Genomic DNA, 6,927 nt, shown 5'->3' with positions numbered 1-6,927 from the left:
ACATGGGAGATTTTCCATATGGAGGGATTGTGGATTCAGTTATGGTCCGATTAATTAAGATTGAGATGGGATAGGCTATAACATCCGCAGCTTTTTGTAGAAAGTCTGCTGGAAGTAGGTCTGCCGTGAGAGTGGTTGGCTTTAGTTTCCTTAGTAAGGATCGGATGTATGCAGTAGGGACAGGTTGTAGGTTGAATAACGGCGTGGTCTTCTGGGTGGGACTTGTGGTTAGGGAGCAGGGGGCTACTTGTTGGTTGGCTAAGGATTTGATCACATCGATGAAGAAGGTATTAAAGGATGTGGCCACTTCATCTGGGTTTTTCATAGTTAGGTTTGCTGGTGTGGGGGTGGAGGACCTGCCTGGATGGAGAAGTTTGCTTATTCCTGTCCAAAACTTTTGGGGGTTGTTTTGATGTTTATGTTGTAGTTGTAAATAGTAGTTCTTTTTGTCCATTAAGATAGATTTTTTGTGTCATTTCTTAGTTTTTGGAAGTTGGTACGGTCTAGGGGTGTCTTGGTAGTACGCCATTTATTCCATGCTTTGTTTCTAGCTTTGATTTTGGCTGTGGAGTCTTTTGATAGCCATGGTGCTATGAGAGCTTTTGTTTTGATTAACCGTTTGGGGGCATGTGTGTCAAGTATGTTTAGAAATGTGGAGTTAAATTTTATTACAGCTTCTTCTAGTGGGAGGTGTTTTAGGATTGACCAGTTACAGGACTGCAGCTCATTTCGAATCTAGTGATGTCAAAATGTTTGGTGCTTCTAACAGTCCTGAGTACAGGGAGGTGGCAGCTACCACTTTTGCTTTTACCATATAAGTAATGAGGTGATCACTGAGCTCATTAGTAATAGTCCCAGATTTATAAGTTCCGGTTTATGGTTAGTGAGTATCCAGTCTAGGATACTTTCTTTTGTTTGTTGCTGCCAATTCTAGTAGAGGTGGTAATATTTTGTGAGAAGCCATGGAGATTGATATTGGTTGGGTCTGTCTCTGACACACATTGATTCCAGTCAATGTTGACATCTCCCAGAATTATGGTTTCTTGTGGGAAGTTATTTGTCAGCCAACTTAGAGTGTTCTCAAGAGTGTCAGAGTTGTTCCCAGGGGAATATAGATTACGATTAGGTTAATACTTTTTCTTTATTTAGTTGTAGTTTTAGGGTTGTTAATTCTCGTTGGGTATTTGCGGTGGCTGAGTGGGGTGTAGGGTAACGTTGAGTGTGCTTTTGAAGAGCACAGCAGTACCACCACCTCTTTTTGAGGCGATCGGTCCTGTATATGTTGTAGCCAGGTGGCAGGATTTCGTTATCTTTGGTCTCTGGTTTGAGCCAGGTTTCTGTGAGACACATAATGTCAGGGAGGTAAGTTGCTAAAAGAGCATGTAGATTATGAATTTTATTATTTAGGCTTCTAATATTAAGGTGGCAAATAAGAAGGGAGTCAGGAGGTCTTGGAAACAAGGATGTTTTATTTGCACTGTCATTTGATGGAGGGCCTGGGTTTGGATGTATGTCTCCATCTATATTTATGTTTTTTCTAAGATACATTATTAGCTTCATCAGTTTATGTAGTAGTTTATCTATGTATTTGGACTTGGGGTAGATTATGTTTGGTTTATAGGAGTAGTGGAAGTGAGTAAGCTGTGTTTTGTTGATTAGGTAGTGAGTAGGGTGATTAGTGTTAATCAGAAATGTGGGAGTACTAGTTTGGTACTTTGGATAATGAAAACCTGGGTGTGTCTGGGACTCGTATATAGTTAGCAGGTATAGTGTGATAAGAATTGGTAGGGTGAGAGTTACAGTTTTTTGGGCTGGTATAGTGATATGGGGTGTTAAGGACTTCATACTGTTGCTTGATTGGTTATAAGATAGTGTAGGTGGTTTGGTATTGGTTGGGGGAGGGGTGGGGAGTGAGGCAGTGTGATTTGTGAGCCTAGTGGACTTGGAGGGGCAGTGAAAGAGGTGGGCCAAGAGTTTTGAGTGGCTAGAGATAAAGGAGGGGTGTGGTTAGTTAAGTATAAATATAGGGTACTGGGACGGGTGGGATACGGGGCAGGGTGGGGGCTGAAGCGAGGGCGATGAGCGGGGTTAATCCCACTCCACACAGAGCAAGTCCAGGTAATACACTAGTAGATGTTTTTTCCTTGCTACAGGGCTCTACAAGTGAAGCATAATAGTAGCTGCACTTTTGCTTATAGTTTGGGACTAGCTCCTCTGTTTTACTCAGAATTCACACTAATTTTCCAAGTAAGTGAGGAGAAGATACTGTTGTTTTTCTTACTGCTGTGTGTGAAACCCAGTTCAAGCTAGTTTAGGGGATACTTTACAATGTAAAATACATTAGTAGCTTTCATTTTAGTAGGATATTGACCTTGTAGATGAAAGTGTTTGGTAGATAGTATAGTTCTGGGCTGTTGGTAGATAGTTTAGTTCTGAGCTGTTCTACACTTTAGGTATCGCTTTCTTCCTTAGCGATATTGAGAGGGAGGTCGGGTAGATTACAGGACAGTACCTGAACAAATAAAAGAAAAACATTCAGCTTGCTTTTAGAGTTATTAATTGCAAAGCTATAAAGTAGAGTTAGGGTACAGGTTTCAATGCAGTTTGTATGTAACAGAGCCTAGAGCAGGGATTGAACTCCCTTTAAACTTAATTGCAATCCAACAAGTATATAAAGATCTGTTAGTAAGCTGAGCCAACAGGTTAATGGAACAAACAATCGTTTTGAGTTGACTCACTCTATCATTCAGGATAAATGCAACACATTTTAGACTTCATTATTGCCCTGAAAAGACCAGTCGCTAATAATTGAGCAGTTTGGTTACAAAGGACACTTTTTTGCTTAGTTATTCCTAATACTGAAACACATCAATGTCCTTAAACACAGCAGTCGCTGATAGTGTCCTCTTTCAATTTAACATAGTAATTCAAATATAACTGTTTAAAGTAGTCAAAAACAAACAATTCACAGAGCGCCTTTACCTAGCAGGTGACGCTACTAGTGGGTACACGCTACCTCTGAGTGAGTAACTGCGTGAGAAGGTAGCGAGACGCTGAATACAGTTTGTGAGCTAAATTATTCTACAGTGTGGTCGTAGCTGTAAGAGCTACACTTAGATCACATTTATAACTGAACCATCTGTTAGAATTACACTTTAGGATGCGCTGTAATTTATAATTATAAATACATTGGTTTTATGTGATGTTACATACCCCTGAGATGCGCCTACAAACTTAGATTGCAACACAGCAGTAAATGACTAAAAATGGCGGGCTCTTAGGGAGTTATGATACCTCGCATGAGCAGGGTTAATCCCACTCCACACAGAGCAAGTCCAGGTAATACACTAGTAGATGTTTTCCTTGCTACAGGGCTCTACAAGTGAAGCATAATAGTAGCTGCACTTTTGCTTATAGTTTGGGACTAGCTCCTCTGTTTTACTCAGAATTCACACTAATTTTCCAAGTAAGTGAGGAGAAGATACTGTTGTTTGCGTCTTACTGCTGTGTGTGAAACCCAGTTCGCAAGCTAGTTTAGGGATACTTTACAATGTAAAATACATTAGTAGCTTTCATTTTAGTAGGATATTGACCTTGTAGATGAAAGTGTTTGGTAGATAGTATAGTTCTGGGCTGTTGGTAGATAGTTTAGTTCTGAGCTGTTCTACACTTTAGGTATCGCTTTCTTCCTTAGCGATATTGAGAGGGAGGTCGGGGTAGATTACAGGACAGTACCTGAACAAATAAAAGAAAGACATTCAGCTTGCTTTTAGAGTTATTAATTGCAAAGCTATAAAGTAGAGTTAGGGTACAGGTTTCAATGCAGTTTGTATGTAACAGAGCCTAGAGCAGGGAATGAACTCCCTTTTAAACTTAATTGCAATCCAACAAGTATATAAAGATCTGTTAGTAAGCTGAGCCAACAGGTTAATGGAACAAACAGTCGTTTTGAGTTGACTCACTCTATCATTCAGGATAAATGCAACACATTTTAGACTTCATTATTGCCCTGAAAAGACCAGTCGCTAATAATTGAGCAGTTTGGTTACAAAGGACACTTCGCTATTTTTGCTTAGTTATTCCTAATACTGAAACACATCAATGTCCTTAAACACAGCAGTCGCTGATAGTGTCCTCTTTCAATTTAACATAGTAATTCAAATATAACTGTTTAAAGTAGTCAAAACAAACAATTCACAGAGCCTTTACCTAGCAGGTGACGCTACTAGTGGGTACACGCTACCTCTGAGTGAGTAACTGTGAGAAGGTAGCGGACGCTGAATACAGTTTGTGAGCTAAATTATTCTACAGTGTGGTCGTAGCTGTAAGAGCTACACTTAGATCACATTTATAACTGAACCATCTGTTAGAATTACACTTTAGGATGCGCTGTAATTTATAATTATAAATACATTGGTTTTATGTGATGTTACATACCCTGAGATGCCTACAAACTTAGATTGCAACACAGCAGTAAATGACTAAAAATGGCGGGCTCTTAGGGAGTTATGATACCTACATTCGTCATAGGCAGGGGGTGGGGGTTAATCCCACTCCACACAGAGCAAGTCCAGGTAATACACTAGTAGATGTTTTTTCCTTGCTACAGGGCTCTACAAGTGAAGCATAATAGTAGCTGCACTTTTGCTTATAGTTTGGGACTAGCTCCTCTGTTTTACTCAGAATTCACACTAATTTTCCAAGTAAGTGAGGAGAAGATACTGTTGTTTGCGTCTTACTGCTGTGTGTGAAACCCAGTTCGCAAGCTAGTTTAGGGGATACTTTACAATGTAAAATACATTAGTAGCTTTCATTTTAGTAGGATATTGACCTTGTAGATGAAAGTGTTTGGTAGATAGTATAGTTCTGGGCTGTTGGTAGATAGTTTAGTTCTGAGCTGTTCTACACTTTAGGTATCGCTTTCTTCCTTAGCGCGATATTGAGAGGGAGGTCGGGGTAGATTACAGGACAGTACCTGAACAAATAAATAGAAAAACATTCAGCTTGCTTTTAGAGTTATTAATTGCAAAGCTATAAAGTAGAGTTAGGGTACAGGTTTCAATGCAGTTTGTATGTAACAGAGCCTAGAGCAGGGGATTGAACTCCCTTTTAAACTTAATTGCAATCCAACAAGTATATAAAGATCTGTTAGTAAGCTGAGCCAACAGGTTAATGGAACAAACAGTCGTTTTGTGAGTTGACTCACTCTATCATTCAGGATAAATGCAACACATTTTAGACTTCATTATTGCCCTGAAAAGACCAGTCGCTAATAATTGAGTAGTTTGGTTACAAAGGACACTTCGCTATTTTTGCTTAGTTATTCCTAATACTGAAACACATCAATGTCCTTAAACACAGCAGTCGCTGATAGTGTCCTCTTTCAATTTAACATAGTAATTCAAATATAACTGTTTAAAGTAGTCAAAACAAACAATTCACAGAGCCTTTACCTAGCAGGTGACGCTACTAGTGGGTACACGCTACCTCTGAGTGAGTAACTGCGTGAGAAGGTAGCGACGCTGAATACAGTTTGTGAGCTAAATTATTCTACAGTGTGGTCGTAGCTGTAAGAGCTACACTTAGATCACATTTATAACTGAACCATCTGTTAGAATTACACTTTAGGATGCGCTGTAATTTATAATTATAAATACATTGGTTTTATGTGATGTTACATACCCCTAAGATGCGCCTACAAACTTAGATTGCAACACAGCAGTAAATGACTAAAAATGGCGGGCTCTTAGGGAGTTATGATACCTAGGCAGGGGTGGGGTTAATCCCACTCCACACAGAGCAAGTCCAGGTAATACACTAGTAGATGTTTTTCCTTGCTACAGGGCTCTACAAGTGAAGCATAATAGTAGCTGCACTTTTGCTTATAGTTTGGGACTAGCTCCTCTGTTTTACTCAGAATTCACACTAATTTTCCAAGTAAGTGAGGAGAAGATACTGTTGTTTTGCGTCTTACTGCTGTGTGTGAAACCCAGTTCGCAAGCTAGTTTAGGGATACTTTACAATGTAAAATACTTTAGTACCTTTCATTTTAGTAGGATATTGACCTTGTAGATGAAAGTGTTTGGTAGATAGTATAGTTCTGGGCTGTTGGTAGATAGTTTAGTTCTGAGCTGTTCTACACTTTAGGTATCGCTTTCTTCCTTAGCGATATTGAGAGGGAGGTCGGGTAGATTACAGGACAGTACCTGAACAAATAAAAAGAAAAACATTCAGCTTGCTTTTAGAGTTATTAATTGCAAAGCTATAAAGTAGAGTTAGGGTACAGGTTTCAATGCAGTTTGTATGTAACAGAGCCTAGAGCAGGGATTGAACTCCCTTTTAAACTTAATTGCAATCCAACAAGTATATAAAGATCTGTTAGTAAGCTGAGCCAACAGGTTAATGGAACAAACAGTCGAGTTGACTCACTCTATCATTCAGGATAAATGCAACACATTTTAGACTTCATTATTGCCCTGAAAAGACCAGTCGCTAATAATTGAGCAGTTTGGTTACAAAGGACACTTCGCTATTTTTGCTTAGTTATTCCTAATACTGAAACACATCAATGTCCTTAAACACAGCAGTCGCTGATAGTGTCCTCTTTCAATTTAACATAGTAATTCAAATATAACTGTTTAAAGTAGTCAAAAACAAACAATTCACAGAGCCTTTACCTAGCAGGTGACGCTACTAGTGGGTACACGCTACCTCTGAGTGAGTAACTGCGTGAGAAGGTAGCGACGCTGAATACAGTTTGTGAGCTAAATTATTCTACAGTGTGGTCGTAGCTGTAAGAGCTACACTTAGATCACATTTATAACTGAACCATCTGTTAGAATTACACTTTAGGATGCTGTAATTTATAATTATAAATACATTGGTTTTATGTGATGTTACATACCCTGAGATGCGCCTACAAACTTA

General features: G+C 39.2%; 1 long non-coding RNA gene across 1 annotated transcript; it reads right to left on the bottom strand.

Annotated features, from left to right (window-relative positions):
• Positions 1–3,693: 3,693 nt before the first annotated feature.
• On the bottom strand, positions 3,694–6,161 carry LOC122798202. The gene is made up of 3 exons (XR_006364227.1): positions 6,066–6,161; positions 4,832–4,975; positions 3,694–3,735 (listed from the first exon to the last, which is right to left on the bottom strand). It is a non-coding gene; the product is annotated as an uncharacterized LOC122798202 (long non-coding RNA).
• Between the last annotated feature and the right edge of the window lie 766 nt (positions 6,162–6,927).

The sequence above is a fragment of the Protopterus annectens genome, chromosome 3.part1 (assembly GCF_019279795.1).
Source record: "Protopterus annectens isolate FY-2018-M chromosome 3.part1, PAN1.0, whole genome shotgun sequence".
In the NCBI taxonomy this organism is placed as follows: Eukaryota; Metazoa; Chordata; order Ceratodontiformes; family Protopteridae; genus Protopterus; species Protopterus annectens.
This window is presented reverse-complemented; position numbering and strand designations above follow the sequence as displayed.